This window comes from Carcharodon carcharias, chromosome 30 (assembly GCF_017639515.1).
Source record: "Carcharodon carcharias isolate sCarCar2 chromosome 30, sCarCar2.pri, whole genome shotgun sequence".
NCBI lineage: Eukaryota > Metazoa > Chordata > Chondrichthyes > Lamniformes > Lamnidae > Carcharodon > Carcharodon carcharias.
The window spans coordinates 13,596,334-13,620,385 of NC_054496.1; the positions used below are offsets into that span (position 1 = coordinate 13,596,334).

At 42.5% G+C, this 24,052-nt stretch overlaps 2 long non-coding RNA genes across 2 annotated transcripts in view; both read right to left on the reverse strand.

Moving 5' to 3' along the window:
- The window catches only part of LOC121271222, a 76,309-nt gene that overhangs the window by 24,022 nt on the left and 28,235 nt on the right, over positions 1-24,052 (reverse strand). The gene's annotated exons all lie outside the window — the stretch shown is intronic.
- LOC121271223 lies at positions 1,067-22,251 on the reverse strand. The gene is made up of 3 exons (XR_005941694.1): positions 22,193-22,251; positions 21,478-21,580; positions 1,067-1,415 (listed from the first exon to the last, which is right to left on the reverse strand). It is a non-coding gene; the product is annotated as an uncharacterized LOC121271223 (long non-coding RNA).

The window sequence follows — 24,052 nt, forward strand, 5'->3', positions numbered from 1 at the left end:
TCTTAAATTGGAACACTTGGAATTCTAATTCCTACAAGCGCACTCAAACATTTGAAACAATGATTTTTTTTTGCAACTTGATGTGTGTCCCTTTCTCTCTCTCCCTCTCTTCGTTTTAAGTATACAGGCTTGAGAGAGGAACTGAGGCTCTGTCCAGGGTGTTAAATAAAATGCGCACAGATAGATTGGGAGGAGGTGGGGTGGGGGGATGTTGAAAAGGACAGGGAAAAGGGGAAGAAAGGGAAAATAATTGAGAGGGAAATAAGGAACAAGAAGCTCGAGAAAAGGAGTGGGTGTAGGAAAAGAATAAAAGGAAACAAGGTACAGAAGTGGAAATAGTAAAGAATAAAGGGTGATATTAAAAACAAAAGGGCGAATCAACTAATAGGGCGCAGAGGAGGCAGAAAGAATGAAGAGATAGGAGGGGGAGAGGGATGACAGAAATAGGAAAATGGAGCGATAGAGAGAAGAAGACAGGAAAATTGATTTGCAACATTTTAGCTCTGCGCTTTCAGAAGCAAGAAAGGGTTTGCAGGCTTGGACACGGGTCAGACATGGGAATTAAGTTTTAGTGGAAGTGTCGCAAGAGGCCGGAGGTGCAAATTTGCGTCGCCTTATGAAATTGAGGCGAAATTCTTTATCAAACAACAGTTTGCGGTTATAGTCGCCACCTTGTCTGAATGAGTAAGTAGGTGTTCGCTGGGTTCGGGGGTGGGCAGTGGGGTGAGTTGGGAAGCCGGGGCAGGTAACCTGTGAAAGGGTCTGTCCTTTTTTTTTAATAAATGCGGCTGTGGGGTGCATGTGGCCGGTTTTCGGGGTTCCTTGGGCCGTGCGCTTCTCTCTCCCCACCCCCCGCACCCTCTTTTGTTCTGGTTAGTTGAGCAGTTAGCAAGACGCCAGTTTAGCAGATGCGAGTTGTTTTATTAATGTGCGGGTTTTAATCTGCAAACACTCCTTCTTTGGGGACCCGCGAACTGACGTATACATTATTAATGAATAAATAATGCTCATCTCTGATACAAATACAGATGGGCATTAATGTTCAAAGAGGTTTTACACATTTCTTGGATTAAGAAAAGCAAAGAAAAAAAGTTATTTTAAAAGAATGGTTTTATCAGAACATTCTACTTCAAGATAATGGGGCGTAATCCGGCCTAATTTCTTCGGGCAATGTTGATATATTGAAAATAGTTCCTTTAATTCGGGGGTTGATAAACACAGGGCCTGATTTGTAAACACACTGGAAGGAGCTGTCCAAATTAATTTAATTTGACGGAGACAACGAGGATGAGTGATGCTGAAGAAGTCCAGTCTCCTAGATGCACCCAACTAGCTGTATCTTGCTGTCCATTGTAACTGCAATTGGCATTTGAAGTTGACGAGGATGCAGGGTGTAAGAACGACAACAGAAAATGCTGCAAACGCACGGAATAATAAGATTAAAGGGCATCTCGAGGAAGAGACCCGTCATTGAAAAGCCAGAAACTGCGGTGTGAACGTGGCTGAAATATTAAAGCTCTTTCGACAAAGTTTAGCACTTGCACAAGTAGGGGGATATTGGATAAATATTGGCATCAAAGCAATTTTAAATAAACAAGTTTCACGAGAACGTTGCAATGTTTTAATTTATTTACATTTTGCAAATCATTTAACCAAATGCCGTCTAGTACATTGTCATGAGTGCAGACGGCAAGGGCGAATTTGCGATTTCCTATTTAGAATTACCGGTGTGTGTGCTGCTGGTTTGCCAATGCAAAGTCCCGTCTTAAAGCAGTTTGGCCCTGTCAGTTTTTAAAATATGATTTCAGTCAGGATATTCAAAGGACTTCCCGGCCGTTCGCCAAGTGGTTGGACAATTGAAAGACAAGTGTCAGCAGGGAGAAAAAAAAACCACACGTTTCGCCCAAGGGAACGCGAACAAAACCAACTAATTCGTTAGAACCAGGTTACACGGTTGTTTGAAGGCACTTCCCAGATTTTTTTTGATATAGTTAGCTTTATCTGTTCTAGACTTCATGTGGCAATTAATTGTGGCTTCATTGTGAGAATCCCTTGACAACAGTTGGGAGAGGATTTCTGTGGCTGTTACCAGGGGTTGGCTGGAAATTGTAACCCGGGCTCTGATTCCATCAAAATATCTGCTTTCTAACATCATTGAATCTGAAAATAGTTACAGATATATATATGGGTGCACATCATATGGATATGTAGATGCAATATATTTTTGGCATATTTGTATTTGTAATATTAAAGTAATTGATATTTTTTTCAGTACTTACGTGTGTATCTAGCCTATACAATGCATTATGCAATTGGATATTCATTATTGCATATATAATCTCTTAACCTATCTATAAAATTTAATGGACCAGATATTAATAATGTTAACAGCTATATTGCACGAATACTTAACAAATCAGTATTTATCCATACATATTTCGTATCTGATATATCAATATAGAAACTTATTCTAACTCGTCATCTGGTACTTTTGCTCACATCACAATCATCTATCTGCATCCAATTCTCTCATCCTATGTGTGTTTTTGCAATTGCCGTTCAAACGCTTCCACCTCAAAATCAAAACTGGCAAAACGTTTCTCTAACTCGTTACTTCATGATAATCTGCTTCAGTTTTTTTTAAAAAAATCCATTCTTGGAATTAAACCCAAATTTCAAAAGCTACAGCATTGACTATTCCCCCCAGAGAATAATCGTCAGATTCTCTGCCGTCCAATATTCTACCTGTTAATGCTTATATCACTCTCTCTATGTCTCCTTCCTTCTCTCCACTTCTTGCACTCACACACACGCACACACATATTCACACATACATTCAATGCCTTCATCCAAACCTTTGCTCACTGATTCATTTCAATCCCTCTTCCCTCAGTTCCTTTCTCTTGTCCCCACCCCATGTCTCATTTCTTCCCCCCCCCCTTCCCCCCCCACCCAACTTCCCTTTCCTCCTTTTTTTTCTCCCCATTTTTCTCTCTCAATTCCTCATCCTTCTGTAGTTCCGAGGGCGGTACCCGTTGCCTAGGAGGCAGCAGGTTGCGAATAGGAACCCCACTCCAGGATTGGAGCACGTAATCCAGGTTGATGCCCTCCTGCCCTGCCGAGGAAGTGCTGCACTGTCAGAGGTGTGGACTTTCAGATGAGTCTTCAACCCCAGGCCCCTCTGTGCCCTTTCAGGCGGACGTCAAAGAACCCATGGCATTGTTTTGAAGGGTGCCAGGCTACCAATCAGGGGCTGGAAAGTGGGATTAAAATGAGCGGCTAGTTTCTTTTTTTCTCTCTCTTTTTGGCCGGCGCAGACACGATGGGCTGAATGGCCTCTTCCTGCACCGTAACTTTTCTGTGGTTCTAATTCTAGCTCCCGTTATCCTGGAAATATCACAGGGTCGCAAAGTTTTAACGACACTGAAGGAGACCGTTCGATCCATCGTATCTGCACCGGCTCTCCAAATGAGCATCATGACCTAGTGCCTTTTTCCCGTAACCCTGCACATTGTTTCTATTTAAATAATCATTTAATGCCCTCTTCAATGCCTCGATTGAACCTGCCTCCACCGCACTTCCAGGCAGTGCATTCCAGACCCGAACCACTCTCTGTGTGAATAAGTTTTTTTTTCTCTCTCAATTTATCCCTCAATACCTGGTTATTATCATGTTGCTGTTTGTGGGAGCTTGCTGTGTGTAAATTGGTTGCTGTGTTTCCTATGTTACAACAGTGACTACACTTCAAAGGTACTGCACTGGTGGTAAAGCGCTTTGGGACAGTCTGAAAACATGAGACGTGCTATATAAATGCAAGTCTTTTTTTTGATTTCTCTCTCCCTGGATCGCTCATGTCTTTCCTTCCTTTTCTCTCAACCTCTTCTTCCTTCCCCCTTTCCCTTGCCTCAATGTTGTAGTCAACAGGGTTAACCACACAACTAATTTGTCTCCGTTCTCTGAACAGAGAGGGGGCTTTCCCCTCAGTTGTAACCAGGAGTCTCAGTTCTGATGTGGACGGGGTTAGGGACTGAGGGGAGTATTCCTATTTTCACCGCTTCTGGAAGAATCCCTAATTATCAGACCATTCTGCTGAGATCTCTTTGCATTAGACAGGGGGATGGGGGGGTGGAGGGGGTGAGGGGGAGATTGGCCGGCCGTTAGGTGTGGTCACATCACGAATGATCCAGGGAGATTGCCTCTTATCGCTATTTTAGCGGATTCGTAAAGGGGTCACATTGCACAGGGCGATTTTAAGAACTCTTCCCGCTTCCTCTCGAGATTCTCTTTCCCCCCCCCCTTTTGTTCCTTGTGGGACCGTTCAGTCGAAACAGGACGAGCAAACCCTATCTGGCATAAAAACAGAAAATGCTGGAAAAGCTCAGCAAGTCTGGCAACTTCCGTGGAAAAAGAAACAGAGTTAACGTTTCGAGTCTGTATGACACCTCTTCAGAACTCGGAGAACTCGGAGTAGGATACTTAGTAGTTTGGCTCCAGTCAGCTCCGAAGAGGTCATATTGGACAGGAAACGTTAACTCTATTTCTCTCTCCACAGATGCTGTCTGACCTGCTGAGTTTTTTTCCAGCACTTCTTGTGTTTTAGTTTCAAGTTCCCAGCATCTGCAGTATTTTGCTTAAACCCTACCTAGTGCTGGCTCAGAGGTTATCCATATATATTGTGGGGGGTTCTTCGATTGTTTAACTGATTTGACTGATCTTTTTCATCGGATTTATTTTATGAGGTTGTCTGTTAAGTTGCTGACCCACTTCATCAGACAGTGGCTATCTTCTCCTTCTTGTAGCCTCGCCATAGATCCAAGAGTTGGCCAATGGAGCCGATCTGAGATCCAACTTGAGGAATTGGATCCAGCAGAGGGACCACGCCGGGTCCGGCTGCTGAATACAGTGAAGAAGCTTTGGGTTACTAGCTGTAAACACCCGTGCAACTGCCCTCCCCACCTGCCCCTGTGATAGCGCCTGGCTGGGACGGTTGGAGGTGACCGGAGTCTGCTGACTGAGATAAGGCTCGGTTCTAGGTTTCACGTTTACCAGGTCGCCGGGTCAGCAATTCTTCCCCAGCCCCAACCTCGTTATAAACAGATTAACCCGTCATTCGTCTGCCCGCTTGTCTCGTGGGATCTTCCCGTGCTCAAAGCACCTCTAACCTTTGCTTATGCAACCATCAAAAAAAAAAGTATGATGGCCCAACTTGTTTCTGATCGATGCCCTCCTGTCTCGCCATCCTGTCAAGCCATTACCCCACAGGAACGATCATGTCCAAACAAACACAGAGTTGGAACTTATTCCATTGGCGCTAGGGAAATGCAAGATTTTTAATTCGTCTGAGAGAGTTTTCCAATTACACAAAATGCATGTGCAGGCACAACCTGTCTCACAATACGCTTCAGTTAGAAGCACCTGACTAGATAGAGGAACTTGGGTCCACAGAGGGAGAGTGCCAATGGATGCTCGACATCAGGGATAAAGACCGAAAATGCTGGAAATACTCAGTAGCTCAGGCAGCCTCTGTTGAGAGAGAAAAACAGAGTTAACGTTTCAGGTCAGTGACATTTGATCTGAACCGGGCACCGTTTGGTAAGGGGTGTAACATGCAGTGCGCGTGTTGTGTGTGAAGGATTGAATCTAAGTCATGTGCTTAACATTGTTATGCCCACAATAAGGGTGGAGTGGGGGGGTCTGTATCTGGCATCTCTGCCCACTGCACCCAGGCTGCTGAGACAGATGTGTTCCCCATTCACCCCTATTCCCCTTCCCTCTTGCAATGGAGACATCAGCATGGAAACGAAAGAAAAGTACAAACTAGTAATGTTGGGGATTAGTACGCATGAAAACTGTACAACGGTCACTGTTTAAATATCGAGATACTAACTGAACAGCAGTTACAAGGAATTGGTGGCCATTTGTCCCGATTCTACAATTCTATTTCTCTGTATGGGGAAATATTTACCACAGAGTATACTCTCTGTCCACTTTTGAAGCGGCATTGAATTCTCACAGAATGACAAATTGATAGATGTGTGTTTCTTTTTTATTTGTGGGTTTTTTTTTGTATCCTGCCGAACGGCCCACTGGACTGAAACAAACAAAAAACCCTGTTAATTTTATATACAGTGAAATTGTTGACCCACATCTGGACACATTTTCTCTCTTATCTGTAACTGATTTAATGTAATCCCTGGCGTTAATGGTGAGGAGCAGGCTGTTTACATGTGCGGTGTGTTGCCATAAACTACCACATGGGATACTTGCAACAACTGGTGTGTCCTTTTTTTAAAAAAAAGAAACAGGAGGAGGACAGTTTAGACCCCCTCCCCTTTCCTTAGGTCTTTTGTGGATGTGTTACTAACAACATGAAACACACCACATAACCATGTACAAAACATGCTTCAGTCTCAAATTGTTCATAATTACTTTTTCGAATAACATGTTTTGCACAGAAGTGTGTGTGTGTGTGTGTGAGAGAGAGAGAGATTGTTTTTGTGGTCACATTAATGTAATTGCAAAAACCTGTAAGAGGAATGCACGACCTTGCATTTCCATAGCGCCTCGAACGCCTCGACGGGCCAATGAAGTACAATTTGAAGTTTAGTCTCTTTTGTAAGGGAGGGGAACGGGAGGGTGAATAATAGTTCATTTTTAAATGGAGGAAACCTGCTCTTTAAACTTGTACAGCGCCGGGGCTGAACGGAGTAATGGATGAAAAGTAAAATGTTGAGGGGGCGCCCAGTTGAGCTTTAAAAAGCCAGTAGATTTTCAGAGGGAGGGAGACCGAGAGATTCTGCACTGGAGAAAAATGAGACATGTGAGTGAGTATAGGAAAGGGGCAGATTACAACATTCTCAACAGTAGGGGTGAATACGCTGACTCCTCCGTGTACCCAGAGTGCTGGGATTCTGTGAATCAGTGTTACCGAGTTACTGGGGGGTGAATTCATGCTATTGTTACGTCACAACTCCACAATAACAACAGAAACAAACATTCACATCCTTCAAAATAAGACATAAAGTGGAGCCAAGCAAATTTTATTCTCCTTCTGCCCTTTGAGTGATTTCGAGTTAATAGACTCCACCTTTAAACTGCTAATAAACGAGCGCTGAGTCGACTGTGTGATACACCCAGTGGAGTGACAGATATTGTGTAACAAAAAAAAGGACAAGGGCTTCAAACGTGGGAAAAAGTTCCTGATTCGGAAGATTTGAAATAGAATGAACATTGGGTGAGAGTCCAGTTGATACAGCCTCCCTCACACTGATTGAAGCCGTCCACCACCACCACCCCCAACCCCCATAGAATATAAGTTATAGGAGCAAACTTCTCTGTTTGAAAACAATGATGCTGACATGTCCAGACTAGAAGGGTCTAGACTAGAACTGAGCCCGTGGTAGATGAAGAGCAGGAAGCTATTGGTTCGTGTTCTACACAAAGGCTAGGACAAGGAAGTGGGACTGCACAGATAGACTGAGAAATCCGCTTCCAAATCACCCGTACAAATGGAAACAAGCTTCTGTTGTGAAAATAAACTAAGTGCCAACTGCTGGAAATCTGAAATTCTGGTACCACCCAAGCAGCCAGTGCCTGCAAAGAGAGGCGAGATTAATCCCTTTATTGACGCAGTCAGGTTAATTTACAAAACTGACCTTAGTATTAAAGCCAAAGACAGTTCACAATTTTAATCTAGAATTGATGTCCCAATGTTACAAGTACAAGATTGAGTAAGAGTATTAAAAAAAATCTCCACTTCAAAGAATTTCAGTTTAATTTCCCCATTGTGCAGCTGTCCACACTATCAAATCCCAATAATCAACTATTACTGGAGTTACTAATCAGAGGTTAATGGTTCACTGATATAAATCCTTCATCTATAGTGAAGAAGTGACTTTTGAGCTATTAAAAACGCATTTATTTAAACCATGTGCCCCCTTAACTAACAGATTTTGAGTGCACTCGAGTTTAATCATTTCCTGATACACTCCCTGTGAAAGTGGCCTCAGTCACTTTGATAGGCATCATAAAATTATATAACACCACCAGTGTATGACATATTGATTCCGTTCAACTTTGAACAGGCAACAAATCCGCCCATCTCCTAAAACTACTTATAAAAATAATCTACATCTTCTTCCCACTAACAAATCCACGCACAAATATTTCGCCACGAGCCGCGTGCAACCGCTGTTGGAGGAGAGACGCAGTCCCGGTCTGAACCTAAGCTGCGGGCGGAGTGACAGAATGACAAACCTGTCGTTTTCCAGGGTTTCCACGCAAAGCTTGCGTAAACACCGAGTTGAGCTTTATTCGGTCGGAAGTTGTACCGGAATTGGGGAACAGCCGAGTGAGAGTGGGATATGAGAAAAGAGATTGGAAATGTTATCATCAGATACACAGAGCCACACACACACATATTATACATGTAAAAAGTGGGGGAGACAGAGTTTATAAAATTAGATGGAAAGAGGCAGGGTCATAGAGAAAGTAGAGATTGGGGTGGAGAGGGGTAGGGTTGGGGGGCGGGTGTGGTGGCAGGTTAGAGAGAAAGAGAAGACTGGGTTAGAGAGAGAGGAGGTTGGAGAGAGAGATAAATTTAGAAAAAGATAATCAGAGTTAAATGGGGGTCTAGAGAGAGATGCATGTGAATGGTGTATATATATAGAGAGAAACAGACAGATAGGATTAGAGGGATCAAAGGTTACAGAGAGAGAAAGTAAAACAAACAGGTTAAAGAGAGATGGGATTGGAGGGAGACACATAGACAGAGAGAGAGGGTTAAAGAGAGATTGGGTTAGAGAGAGACAGACACAGAGGGTTAAAGAGAGATGGGATTAGAGAGGGGGACAGACAAAGAGAGAGGGTTAAAGAGAGACAGATAGAAAGAGAGGGTTAAAGAAAGATGGGGTTAGAGAGAGACAGGGAGGGGGGTTAAAGAGAGAGGGAGTTCGAGAAAGACAGAGAGAGAGAGTTAAAGAGAAATGAGGTCAGAGAGAGGAAGATGGAGAGAAAGAGGGTTAAAGAGAGATGGGGCTAGAGAGAGACTGTGAGAGGAAGAATTAAAGAGAGATGGAGTTAGAGAGAAAGGGTTAAATAGAGGTGGCATTAGAGAGGTAAAGGGTTAAAGAGGGATGGAGTTAGAAAGAGAGACAGAGAGAAGGTTAAAGAGAGATGAAATTAGAGGCAGAGAGAGAGCGTTAAAGAGAAATGGAGTTAGAGAGGAGTGGGGGGGAGGGGGTTAAAGAAAAATGGAGTTAGAGAGAGAGAGAGAGGATTGAAGAGAGATGGAGATAGAGAGAGAGACAGAGAGAGGATTAAAGAGAGATGGAGTTAGAGAGTGAGGGTTAAAGAGCAATGGAGTTAGAGAGATAGAGACAAAGAGAGAGAGTTAAAGAGAGAAGGGGTTAAAGAGAGAGAGAGACAGAGACAGAGAGGGGAGATTAAAGACAGATGGGGTTAGACAGAGGGAGACAGAGGGAGAGGGTTAAAGAGAGATGGTTGGAGATATAGAGCAAGGGGGTTAAAGAGAGATGCAGTTAGAGGGAGAGACAGAGAGAGGGTTAAAGAGAGATGGAGTTAGAGAGAGGGAGATATGGAAAGACAGGGTTAAAGAGAGATGGAGTTAGAGAGAGAGAAAGAGACAGAGAAAGAGAGGATTAAAGTGAGATGGAGTTAGACTGAGAGACAGAGAGAGAGGGTTAAAGAGAGCTGGGGTTAGAGAGAGGGAGTTAGAGAAAGACAGGGTTAAAGAGAGATGGAGTTAGAGAGAGAGTCAGAAAGAGGGATAAGGGAGATGGAGTTAGAGAGAGAGAGAAAGAGAGGGGGTTAAAGAAAGATGGGGTTAGGGAGATAGTGACAGAGACAGAGAGAGAGAGAGGATTAAACAGGGAAGGGTTAGTGAGAAAGAGAGAGAGACAGACAGAGAGAGAGGCTTTTAAAGAGAAATACAGTTAGATCAAGGGAGACAGGGAGAAAGAGGGTTCAAGAGATATGGGGCTAGAGAGAGACCAGGGGAGGAAGGTTTAAAGACAGAAGGTTAGAGAGAGATAGAGTTGAAGAGGGGTTGAAGAGAGATGGAGTTGGAAAGAGAGAGAGGGTTAAAGAGAGATGGAGTTACAGAGAGAGACAGTGAGAGAGGATTAAAGAGAGATGGAATCAGAGGGAGAGGGTTAAAAAGAGATGGAGTTAGAGAGAGAGGGTTAAAGAGAGATGGAGTTAGAGCGAGGGGGTTAAAGAGAGATGGGGTTAGAGAGAGGGAGACTGTGAGGATTAAAGAGAAATGGAGTTACAGAGAGATAGAGGGTTAACGAGAGACGGGGCTAGAGAGAGAGAGAGACAGAGACAAAGGGAGAGAGGGGGTTAAAAAGAGATGGAGTTACAGAGAAAGAGAGAGAGGCAGAGAGGGATGAAGTTAGACAGAGTGGGACAGAGAGAAAGAGGGTTAAAGAGAGTTGGGACTAGAACAAGATAGAGAGAGAAAGGGTTAAAGAGAAATGGAGTTACAGAGAGATAGAGAGAGAGACAAGAGAGAGGGTTAATGAGAGATGCTGTTAGAGAGAGACAGAGAGAGGGTGTTAAAGAGAGATGGGGTTAGAGAGTGGGAGATAGAGAGATGAGGTAAATAAGAGATGGAGTTAGAGAGAGAGAGAGATGCAGAGAAAAATAGGATTAAAGAGAGATGGAGGTAGATCAAGAGAGAGAGAGAGGAGTAAAGAGAGACAGAGTCAGAAAGAGAGGATTAAAGAGAGATGGAGGCAGAAAGAGAGGGCTAAAGGGAAATGGAGTCAGAGAGGGAGAGATGGTTAAAAAGAGACAAAGATAGAGAGAGGTTTAAAGAGAGATGGGGTTAGAGAGAAAGAGAGGGAGAGACAGAGAGGGGGTTAATGAGAGATGGAGTTAGACAGAGAGGGTTAAGGAGAAATGGGGTTAGAGTGAGGGAGACAGAGGGGAAGAGGGTTAAAGAAGGTTGGGGCTAGAAAGACACAGAAAGAGGAAAGGTTAAGGAGAGATGGAGTTAGAGAGAGAGAGAGAGAGAGAGAAAGGAAGGAATGGTTAAAGAGAGATGGTGCAAGAGAGAAAGAGACAAAGAAAGGGTTAAAGAGAGATGGAGTTAGAGAGAGAGGGTTAAAGCGAGATGGAGTTAGAGAGAGAGGGTTAAAGAGAGATGGAGGTAGAGAGAGAGAGAGAGGCAGGAAAGAAGTGTTAAAGGGAGATGGAGTTAGAGAGAAAGAGACAGAAAGAAAGGGTTAAAGCAAGATGGAGTTAGAGAGAGAGAGGGTTAAGAAGAGATGGAGTTAGAGAGAGAGGCAGTTAAATGAAGTTGGAGATAGAGAGAGAGAGACAGAAAAAGTTTTAAAGAGAGATGAAGTTAGGGAGAGATAGAGAGGGAGAGGGGTTCAAGAGGCTGGAGTTAGAGAGACAGAGAGAGAGAGGATTAAAGAGAAATCAAGTTAGGGAAAGAGAGAGGCAGAGAGAGAGGATTAAAGAGAGATGGGGTTAGATGCAGAGACAGAGAGTGAGGGTTAAAGAGAGGTGGATTTAGAGAGAGAGAGCAGATAGTGTTAGAGGGAGAGGATAAATTATAGAGAACGAGTAAACGATGGGCAGGATTGAAGAGAGGTGAGTTCTATATTGAGAGGAACAGATAGGGATAGAAAAAGGAGATTTTATATGGACAGAAAAAGCCAGAGAGAGTTAAAAGAGAGTTGGGTGCAAGAAAGGCAAGAGAAGACTAAATTTTCAAAATATTAAAACTTTCAATAACAACAGAAGCTTACTTCTGTTAAAATCAACCTTGTATACACATAGACCAGTGTCTTTTCAATGTTTTGATTTACTTCCGATTTTCATTCATCTTTTAAAAAGCTGAAATATTGAAACAGTGTCAGGATATGACGGCAGGAAATGTCAAATGACACAAAATTAAAATGAAATGGATAGGGTGGATAGGGAGCAGCTGTTCCCCTTAGTTGAAGGGTCAGTCACAAGGGGGCATAAGTTCAAGCTGAGGGGCAAGAGGTTTAGGGGGGATGTGAGGAAAAGCTTTTTTACCCAGAGGGTGGTGACGGTCTGGAATGCGCTGCCTGGGAGGGTGGTGGAGGCGGGTTCCCTCACATCCTTTAAAAAGTACCTGGATGAGCATTTGGCACATCATTACATTCAAGGCTATGGGCCAAGTGCTGGTAAATGGGGTTAGGTAGGTAGGTCAGGTGTTGCTCACATGTCGGTGCAAACTCGATGGGCCGAAGGGCCTCTTCTGCACCGTGTGATTCTGTGATTCTGTGAAAACTGAGGACACCTGGGACACAAGCAAGAGAGCTCAGTGCTGCCCTTTTAAGGGGCAAGAGGTGAGATGGGCCCTTGGAGTAATGATGGCAGATCCTAACTCAAGATCTGGACGCTTTTTTGTTCCCAGATATTGACAGGGCAAGGGCGCATTTCAAACATTTTCCGGTTTTATTTCAGCGTTTGTAAATTTTTTTTAAAGTGGCAGAGCCAAAAGGTAGTGATTCACCTCTCCATCCAAATATGCTCGTGCTTCCAATGATTTGTGTAGGGATGGCGAAGCGAGTGAACAAGGTCCCAAACAATATGCTTTATTACATGTTACTGGGTTTTACATGGCCTGAATGGCCAGTGGAATATTCTCTCCGTGTAAATCTGACCATAGCACTGCCGGTTCTCTGGGCCTCTAACCGTTTATCTATGTAGGTTCATGTAGAAAGAAAGGTTATTTGCTGTTCGCCACCACTCATTCTAAAATGAAACACTCACTGTTACAAAATGTAACCAAGTGACCCAGAGTAGCAGCAATGTGTTAAAAAGCAGAAGATGTTAACTCAGGCAATGGCGCTTTCACTTCAAGCCTGAGCGCAGTTTCCCGACTTGGATCTCTCCAGAGATGATCATATTGTAGTTCAGTCTAGTCTTGACCTATACATGCCTCGTGATGGCAGTATCCACAAAGCAAGATGAAAAATGAACATTAATATGTATAGGTATATATATTCATAGAACTGTACAGTACAGCACAGTACACATTTGGCCCATTAACAACAAGTAGCATTAATGTCCCATCTTAAATGGCCCCAAGGAGCCCCACAATAGTGTTTCTCAAACTAAATTTGCCACACAAAGCGATATTAGGACAGATGGTCAAAATCTTGGTCGAAGGGATAGGTTTTGAAGAGCAACAACTTAAAGGAAGAGGGAGAGAGCCAGAGAAGGTTAAGGATGTAATTCCAGAGTTTGGGGCCTAGGCAGCTGAAAGCCAGTCTGCCAATGGTGGAAAGAAGAAGCTCGAGTGTCAGGGTTCGGGGAGCGCAGAGCTCTCAGTGGATTGTGGGGCTGGAGGAGTTTACAGAGTTAGGGAGGAGGCAAGGCCATGGAGGGGTTTGAACATGAGAATGAGAATTTCAAAATGAGGAGCCGCCAGAGGGGGAACCCATGTAGATCAGTCAGCACAGAGGTGATGGGCAAACAGGGCTTGGTGAGTTAGGATGTGGAAAACTGAGTCTTAAGTAAGTGATCTCTACAGTGGGTGGAAGGAGACCATTGGAATAGTTGAGTCGCGTGGCATCAGAGGTATGGATGAGGGTTTCAGCAGTAGATGAGCTGAGACAGTCATGGAGAAGGTTTAAATTACAGTGTTGGAAGCAGGCATGCTTGCTGATGAAGGGAATATGGGATCAGAAGCTCAGCTCAGGGTTAAGAAGGAGGCTAAGTTTGTGAACAGTTTGAATGATCCTCAGACAGTGGTTAAGGAGAAGGATGGAGTTGATGGCTAAGGAATGAAGTAGGTGGTGACAACCAAAGACAATGGGTCCACCCAATATTGATATGGGAGAACCTTCTGCCCCTCTAGTAATGGATATCAGACAAACAACAGGACAATATGGAGGGGCTAAGCGAGGTGAGATAGAGCTGGATGTCATCAACCTACATGTGGAATCTGACCTACTTTTGGATGATGTCTTTGACAGGCGACATGTAGATAAGTATTAGGCTGTTGGGGGTTGGGGGCAAGCAAACTCCAGAGATAAGAGTGTGGGAGTGGTCGGGCAGGACTGGTGGAGAAGCCAGTGTGGGAGGCTCTTTGGCTATGACCGGATAGATAGGTATGTAAGGGCAGTGCCTCCTGGCTGGGCAATGGGAGAGAGTTAGAGAGTGCATTGATCAATGAGTGTGTGGAGGTGTGAATTTGACATGGATATACATTACATTCTGGATCAAATACATCTTGATACTGGTTATCATCTTCGTGTGGCGTATAGTGAGGTAGGAAGCCTCCTCCGTTGTATATTGTTGGGTTTTGTTTGATATAATTGTCAATTTGCAAGTAAAACGTTTTGGAGTTGATGATGTCAAAAAGACTTTTAGAACCCTCCTAATGTTTCAAAAGCATTTGGATATGCACGTGAAGTGCTGTAACCTACAAGTCTAGGGGAAGTAGGATTAGGCCGAATGGCTACTTGTTGGCCAACATAGACATGATGGGCCGATTGGCCTCTTCATATGCTGTAAATTTCTATGATTTCTATGAGTGATTTTGTAAAGTGCGGAGATGGGGAATGACGATAACTGCCACACATGACAATCCCAGAGCTGCATTCAATCAGTGAGCGTCAGGTCCCCTCGTCAGCTGATTAATGCCTGTCATGAGGGCAGCAACTTTCTTCGCTCGGTGTTTCTTACAGTTACGAGCCCAAGTTGAAAGGCTCTCAGTGCAGGACACCACTAAGATTGAAGAGTAGTGATTGGTTAAGACCAAGCTTGGGTTTTAAATACCTGCAGATTGGAGGAAGGATGGAAGAATCAGAAAGGTAAGGAAATCTCAAATATTCGCCATAGAATCATTGAATTCTACAGCACAGGAAGGTGCCATTTGGCCTATTGTGTTTATGTTGGCTTTCTGAAAGAGTTATTTAATTAGTCCCTGCAAATAACCCTGCAAATCATTCCTTTCCAAGTATATATTCTATTCCGTTTGGAAAATTACTATTGAATCTGATTCCATTGCCCATTCAAGCAGCGCATTCCAGGTTGTAATAACCCGTTGTGTTTAAAAAAAGTCTCCTCATTTCCCCTCTGGTTCTTTTGCCAATTACCTTAAATCTGTGTCCTGCGGTTATTGACCTACCCGCCAGTGGAAACAGTTTCTCCTTATTCACTCTATAGAAACCCCTCATGATTTTGAGAAAGAGCGAGTCAGAGTACAAGAACAGTGCCCTCCAAAAGCTATATTTATATCTGCACCCATTATATAAATATTTGAGTCAATTGAAACTGATGTCAAGAAGAATCGCTTGACTCAAGGAGTGATGGATATTTGCCAAGTATGGTCCTTCAAAATACTGTTAGATGATGTGATGAGAGAGTTAGTGTGCTACAGCTGGGATGTCCAAACATCGGCCTACAAACCTTGCCAATCAAGCCTTTAAAGACCATGCAACTCGGTTCCATTTGCGTTTATGTTTCTGACTCACTGCTTTCTCCTTGCTTGACTTTGTGAGCTTTGGAAAGAGCTGTACTTAGTGCACTGTTGACTCAATGGTAGATAAATCCTAAATCCGGACAACAAGACCTGTTGGAGTCTGCTGCCCAGGATCCATGGAAGTCAATGGGACATGGTGTTAATCTTCATATGTGGCCCCAGAAGCATCTCGGCACACACACCCCTGTACCCCACAAAGGCAAAAGAGTTACACTCTTTTGCATGAGAAGAATTACTTTTGATGGGTGAAATGGCTTTGCAATGTCCTGTCTCCGTCTCACTTCTTGTCATTTATTACCTGTTTAACTATCGGGTATTTCATTCTAGTACATTCTCCCCCCACTTTTCCTACAGGGTACTTAGAAATTAGAACTGTCATCCATGACCCGGTTGGTAGCATTCTGGTTCAAAATGTTGTTGGCTCAAGTTCCACTCCTGGACTTGAGCACAAAAACCTAGGTACACAAGAGTTAAGCTGTCACTGCAGTACTGAGTGAGTGCTGCATTGTTGGAAGCGCTGTCTTTCAGATAAGGCATTAAACTGAGTCCCCCTTTGCCTCTCAAATGGATTAGAGGATCCCATGGCATTATTTCAAGGATGGTCAGGGGACTAATCTCCAGTGTCCTGAAATATTTATCCCTCATCAATATAACTGAAAACAGATTACCTGGTGATGTGAAGACAAGTGGAGGGGCTGAGAGAAGTGAGGTGGAGCTGGATATCATCAGCCTACATATAGAATCTAACGTGTTTTTGGATGATGTTGTTGACAGGTAGCATGTAGATAAATAATAGGAGATTGTGGGGTGGGGATAAGCAAACTCCAGAGGTAAGAGTGAGGGAGTGGTCGGGTAGGACTGGTGGAGAAGTCAGTGTGGGAGGCTCTTTGCCTGTGACCTTACATTGATGACTGTGGGCATTTGCAGAGTTCAAATTGGTTGCTTCATTTTCTACATTACAGAATTAACTACATTTCAAAAATATAAATACTTCATTTACTGTAAAGTGCCCTGGGATAGCCTGTGATCATGAATGGTTTTATAAAAGCAAGTCTTTCCATTCTTTTATCTTATAAATTATGCACTGTCACTTTTTTTGCTTTACGATCTTTATAGCTGCAGTTGGAGTTTGCAATATTTTGAGAGAGTCCAAACTGAGATGGTATCAGATCTCTTGATGTTTTATATTTGTTGCCTTTTTCTTTATCTGCTATATTTCTGTTTAAATGCTAAAGACACATTGCTGAACATATGTGCTCACTGATCAATACTCAAGACTTGTGTGAAACTTGAATCAAATCTTGTTTAGACTATATTTGGAGTACTGTGTACAGTTCCAGTTACTATATTATAAAAGAGGACACAGGGGCACTGTAGAGGATGCAAAAAAATATTTACAAAGGTGATACCAGAACTGTGAGATTATTCCTATTTGGAAAGGATAAACAGGGTGTTTCTCCTTTCTCTTGGAAAGAGACGGCTGATGGGTGACCTAATAAGCATCTTTAAAATTATAAAGGGGTTTGATAGAGTGGATACAGAGAGAATGTTTCCACTGCAGTAGGATCTGGGTGTCCTTGTGCAGAAATCACATAAGGCTTGAATGCAGCTACAGCAAATAATTAGGACAGTTAATAAAATGTTATTGATTATCGCAAGGAGAATTGAATACAAAAGTAAGGAGGTTATGTTTCAGTTATACAGGGATATTGGTCAGATCACGTCTGGAATAAGGTGTACGGTATTGGTCTCCTTATTTAAGGAAGGATGTAAATGTGTTGGAAGCAGTTCTAGAAGGTTTACCAGACTAATACCTGTAATGGATGGGTTGTCTTATGAGGAAAGGTTGAACAGGCTGGGCTTGTATACACTGGAGTTTAAAAAAGTAAGAGGTGACTTGATTGAAACATATAAGATCCTGAGGGGCCTTGACAGGGTGGATGTGGAGAGGGTGTTCCCTCTTGTGACAGAATCTAGAACTAGGGGGTCACTGTTTAAAAGTAAGGGGGTCACCCATTTAGGACAGAGATGAGGAGAACTTCTTTCTCTCAGAGTGAGTCTTTGGAACTCCCTTTCTCAAAAGACAGTGGAAGCAGAGTCTTTGAATATTTTTTAAGGCAGAAGTAGGTAGATTCTTGATAAGCAAGAGGGTGAAAGGTTATCGGGGGTAGGCAGGAATGTGGAGTTGAGGTTGCAATCAGATTAGCCATGATCTTATTGAATGGCGGAGCAGACTCAAGGGGCCGATGGCCTACTCTTGCTGCTAATTTGTATGTTCATTTGGATGTACGTGTGGGAACGAGCAAAACTAGAGGCTATGAATATATGATAGTTACCAATAAATCAATAGGGGATTTAGAGGGAACTTCTGCACCTAGCGAGTGATGAGAAAGTACAACTCATTGGAGTGGTTGAAACAAAGAGTATGGATGCATTAATGGGAAGGCTGAGGGAGAAGGTGTTATGCTGATATGTGATAGGTGAGGAAGGATGGGAGGAGGCTCAAATGGAGCGTAAATGTTGGTATGGACCAGTTAGTTTGAATAGCATGTTTCTGTTCTGAATATTCTATGTGATTCCATGTACATTCTATCTCAGAAAACTCTATTTTTTGGATGATTGCTGCAGCACATCTGCACTCCAATCAGAATCTTGTTTACATTATTCACAGCACACTGCTCACTTCTGTGATTCCCAACATTTCTTCATTTTATTATTGCATCACTCAGCGCTAACTACTGAATAAACTCTGTGTCTCCCTCTCTCTCACAAACACACACACACACCCATTTCACACTCACACACACTAACTCATGCACCCCCACTGAATCGAACACTCGCTGAATTAGGGAAAATTAGACACATCACTTTCTTCTGCACACACATGCTGAATCATAACGCCTGTCCCACATTCCTATATTCTTGCACATTCATATTGTGCCTGACTACCACTCACATGCTCAAATGTGGAATCACAATGCCATGCTGCCCCTGCTTAAATGCATTCATACATTGAATGACATTCGCACACATGCACTTTCAATCTGCCACTTACACTTGCTGTTATTTAAACCTTAAAAATGCCCACCCTTTAGCTTTTCACTGGTGACACTCAGCTAGTTTAATATCTGTGACCAGAGAATAATTTTGGTCCTACCAATATTTCTATAGAGCAGTCAGATTCTCTTCCATTCACACTCTCAATAACAATGCATTTTTTACACACATAAACTGAATCAAAGTTTCGCTCTCTCTGCCTCTCACTCTCACTCACACTCTCTTTCTCTCTCTCACACACACACGGACATACACACACAAACACACACACAAATAAAGAATCATAGACCCTTTCTGTCCATACATTGTGTCCTTTGGTAACTCATATTTGTTAACTGGCATCTTCAGAGATAAGTGGTCATTAAATTTCAAAAGTCTAGCAAACAAATTGTCTTACTAACACATTGGCCTTGATGCTGTGTACTAACAAACATATTTACTGTAATGGCAACCTTGTTTATCTTTGAAGGATTGATGCTGTCCTTGGAAACGTAAGATAAAGTAGCTCATGGAGTGTGCTGATATTTGTAGACCACCCCTAATACTTGCAGGAGGAAGTCTTAAGTACTGTAAGTTGCTTTACTACATTAAATCTGCCATATAAATGCAAGTTGTTGTCCAGTCTTTGAGGGTCCCCTAAGGACTCTTGCCTGAGTCACTAGGTGCTAGGTTCAAGTCACACCCCAGAGACTTGAAAGCGAGAACCTAGGTTGAAACGCCAATGCAGTACTGACGGGGTGCCGCACTTTCGGATGATGCATTAAACCCAGATCCCATGGCACTTTGAAAATGAATTGAGCGGTTATCTCTGGTATCATGAATAATTTTTGCCCTTCAGCCAATATCACAAAAACAGATTATCTGCTTATTGTCACTTGACTATTTATGGGAGTTGGTGTGCACAAATTAGCTGCCAAATTTCTTACATTGCAACAGTGACTACATTTCAAAAGTACTTTGTTGGCTGGAAAACGCTTTGGGACCGCCTGAGGTTGTGAAAGACGCTATAGAAATGCAAGTCTATCCTTTTTTTTCTTTTCACACACTGGGCGTTCAATGGGATCATGGGGATTGCACCAGTATTTAAGTATCTTCCAAAGGGGTATCCCTGGATCCAAGGGGTTATCCATAATTGCAGAAGCTGCAGTAGTTTGTCAATGCAGGGAGTTCCTCCGAGAGGAAAGTCCGCAAAGTGCGGTGATAACTGAGTCACTCTGTATCCCGCGCACATTGAATGTGTTAGGCAGTTTTTGCACATTCACACTGCCGAATCTCACTCCCATATCTACACAACCACAGTACAATTGGACAGAAACCCCTGTGGCTCTTATGAAAAATGGAACCGCATTTCTGGAGTTAGAGTCGCTGTGAGAGGAAAACTCGGGCGTGCAAGCGGGTGATAGTGGGGCCAGCAGCCGAATGAAGGCATGTTTCAGAAAGTGCACCCACTATCTGCTCACACAAGTGCAGCAAAAGTGATTTAGTTGCAGTGCCCGAACAATCTAAATCTGGCATCAGCTTCTGACTTGACACTCGAGTGAGGCTGAGTGAGGCTCCTTCAGATAAGGGAATCTTCACTTTGGAGCCTTGCTACTCGATTTGCATTCCAGCTTTAGCATGATTTGAGACAGATCTAACTTTTCATCAGCAATAACCTTGGGAAATGAGGCTTCACTCTTAATTTCCCCCGGGGCATTAAAGGGGTGGCATAAATTGAATATTTGCCATTTTAAAAACAAAAATTACAGCCGAAAGCGATCATTTTTTTAACGAAAACCTATCCTCCTTTTTAAATGTTTTAATTGTTAAGAAAGTTGTGGTAAAGTTTATCAGTTCGTGTGCTGATATAGAAATATAGTTCAAGCCCACGGCTGCGTTCACACTGCAGGTCCAGTGCATCCCACTTCACACCCTCCGAAAATCCAAAACAGGAAAAGCTGAAAGCATGACAAGAGAGGGAGGCAATATCTGCAGGAAGATAAGGCAGTTGGATGTTCAGATGTCAGGCTTTCGCCAGGCTAGGACCTTGCCTCAAACTCTTCCAACACTGACCTGATGTACATCCAGTCCGTTGTGTACACGGTTTACACTTTGTTAAAAACCATGAAAAATGCTGCAACTGATATATATATATATTTTAAAAAAAGGCTGCAGTTGCAGATTAGTCCCAATTTCCAGATATTTAATGATGGGCAGATTTTCTGACATGTCTCCCAACGGCAGCGCATAGCAGAAAACGTGGTAAGTCTATTGCAGAATTCCTCTCTCCAATACTGTGTTCAATTAAAATTGGCAACCGAAGGGTTAACTCCCCCCAACTCCGCTCCCCCGGTTAAACACGATGTCGGAGTGAAAGGGTTAAAGTTGCCAGCACACACACTGCAGCATGCTGCACTGTACTGGGTTTCTCGCTCTCTTCCTGGTAAAATGCGCCCAGAGCTTATTTTTAAATACAACAGCGGGCAGAGGTGGATTTATTGAGCTGTTAGTAATGAGTAACATGTGATATGATACCGCAATCTGAACAATTAGACCCTGACAGTGGAAAGCAGGTGAAAGATTTAATAGCAGGGTTATTTGAGAACTTTGGGTAAACATTAAAATGGCCTCAATCTTCGGGTTAAAGAAATATCAAACAGAGACAAGCTTTAATCAGATCCCTTATCCCTGCTTAAACCTTACAGAAGCCTGCCCAGTAAGACGCCCAGAGGTTCACCTATTTATATGAAAATACTAATTATTTTGTGTAACACTGCAAACCATTCTATAATCCCCTCCAGACAAGAGTTTATTTTTTTATTTTATTTATTTATTTTTTGCTTTATTGATTTCTGTGAGAATTTCAAGCTTCGTTCTAGCCGCGGCTAATTAGTGAACAACAATTCTGACCAGAAAGCGGCCTTGAATGACCTCAACAACCTCACCTGGTCAAATCATCCGGACAGAACGGGAACTTTGCATCATCTCACAGCAAATACTTCGAGTGAAAGTTTCCTGTTCCTTTGATCTTGAGTTTGTAACCAATAGCTGGGCGAAAAGTTGAAGACCAGGATCAGAATTCATTCTTTCACTCTCACTATTTTTAAAATTTCACTTTCTCTTTTTCCGTTTTCTATTCCTCCCCCTATTTTTTTCACTTTCTCTTTCTCCCTCTCTCTCTCTTTCCTTATTCTTTCTTTTCTCTTTCTATTACTCGCGTTCTCTATTTCTTTATTGTTCTCCCCAATTCTTTCTCACTATTCCTATTTCTTCTTTATTTCTCTCTTTATATTTTTATCACTCTATTTCTTTAATTCGCCCTCTATTACTCGCTTTCTTTCTCTCTATTGCTTTACTTATCTCTTTCTTTCCTCTTTTCCTCCCTGTTTCTATTTATTTTTCAATTTCTTTTCCACTATTTCTTTCTCCTTATTTCTTTACCACTCCATTGCTCTTTCTCTCTCTCATTCCCCCCTTTCTTTCTCTATCTCCCTCTCTTCTCTTTTACTCCCTCTTTCTCTAGTTCTCTTTCTTCGCCTTTCTTTCTCTCTGTCTCTCGCTTTCTCTCTCTCTCTCCATTTTTCTTTTTCTCCATGTATATTCCTGCCTCCTTTCTTGCTGCTAAGGGAGATCTGTCGACCCTTTAGCCTGGCCTGCTACCTTCATCCAGGCATTTACTGAATCTTGGACGGGAGACTTCGGTCCGGTTCCTATAATGGTGGAACCCAACAACAGAAATCACCGGTTGGGACATTTGACGAAGTAACTCTGACATCCTCTTTAAAACCAACAACGTTACTGTTTTGTTTTAGTCCAGGAAAGTAATTCGAATTGAAATACCACCGATTGGATGAATTAGGAACGAATACAAGGGTTTAAAAGTTAAAAGCTTGTTGCTGTGTCGCTTCTGGTTTCTGCAGCGTTATCATATTTGAAACGTTATAATTTTGTATTAAATAAATATCAACATGTGTTTGATTTTAAAACGCCGATCCTTTATTTTAATATGAAAACTGATTCATTCAATTGATTCCAATGGAGTGGCAAATTGAACTAATGGTTAAATCCATGTTGGATGAAAGGTGAAACACTAAGAGAGATTCCTCATTGGCATAACGGCCAGGGCAAGGTAATTCAACGCACCTCGACTGGGTCACAAATCAGGTTTAACGCTGGTGTTTCTAAAAGTGAATTAATTCTCTGATTTCTCTCCGAATGGTTGTTGGGAAGAGGAGATCGGGGGCTACTAGCATGCTGGGAGTTCAGCTATAATTGAAAAGGCTGCTATTTACCTGGTCCGGCTATTCCCACATTTATACAGAACACTTACAATGTTTAACTTGAGAAGTGTTAACTGCAGCCAGCTTACTGAGCGCTATCCGCTATTTTCAATAAAATATCCTCACCCGCCCCCCCCACCCCCCCACCGCCCGCCCCGCACCACTCACCGCACCAACCCCCCCCCACCCACCACCCCCCCCCAACCCCCACCCCGCCACCATCAAGAACATGCAAAATAATTATTCCAGGTTAAAACACGGGTACAAATAATTAATGTGTTGTTCCAAAAAGGTTCGAATTCAAACTCCAGCACACGTGTGGCTGCGTGGGCACGGGTTTTATTTTTGTGATCGAAGCCTCTGCACTGAGGTAAACATCGCAGAAGCTTCTGAAATGCAATATTATTAAAATGTGATCAGTGAGAAGAACCACGAGCAGCGATCACAGATGTAAGCGGCAGTATATTTGGAGGGACCCGCCGGACTGGCGCATCTTCGCCTGGCGTTTGCCATTGCCTTAAAACTCGGCATCACTTCCTCGCTCTGCCCTGCAAGCTGGGCTGGGAAGAGGTCACTGCAGACCCACGGCATAACTGCTTTAACCCAACACACACACACACACACATTATTGTTATTAATTTTCAACTTGATATTCACTGGTTAGTGGCAAACAGAATAACTATGAAACAAATAGAGAACTGCAGTTCCCTTTTATATATAAACTATAATATATACATTATATATGTATAATATATATATTATATATCTTTACAATATATGTTATATTTTCTCTCTATATATAACATTATATATTATATTATGTATTATGTTATATATTATACTATATATCATTTTATATATGATATATAGAGAGAGCGAATATAACATATACTGTAAAGAATATGTGTGTTTTATGATACAATGGTACATGAAGCCCTAACTAGATTTGTAAAAATATAGGTTTTGCATATTATATCAATAATTATAATGTAAGTATATATGTGAAAATGCCAAACATGTTCAAAGCTAAACTGTCTATTCATTCGTTGAACACCCAAAGTAACAGGTCGGGACTGCAATAAGGGTCAAAGGGGTGTGAGGGCGAGATAATATCAAAGGATAGTAATATGCATGCAAATATTATATCCGAGTCAACAGGAAAGGTTGTTTATCCACCCTTGTTTGCTTATTGTTAAATGTTTAACATTCTTTTGATAATATAAGGAGGTAGATAGACAGT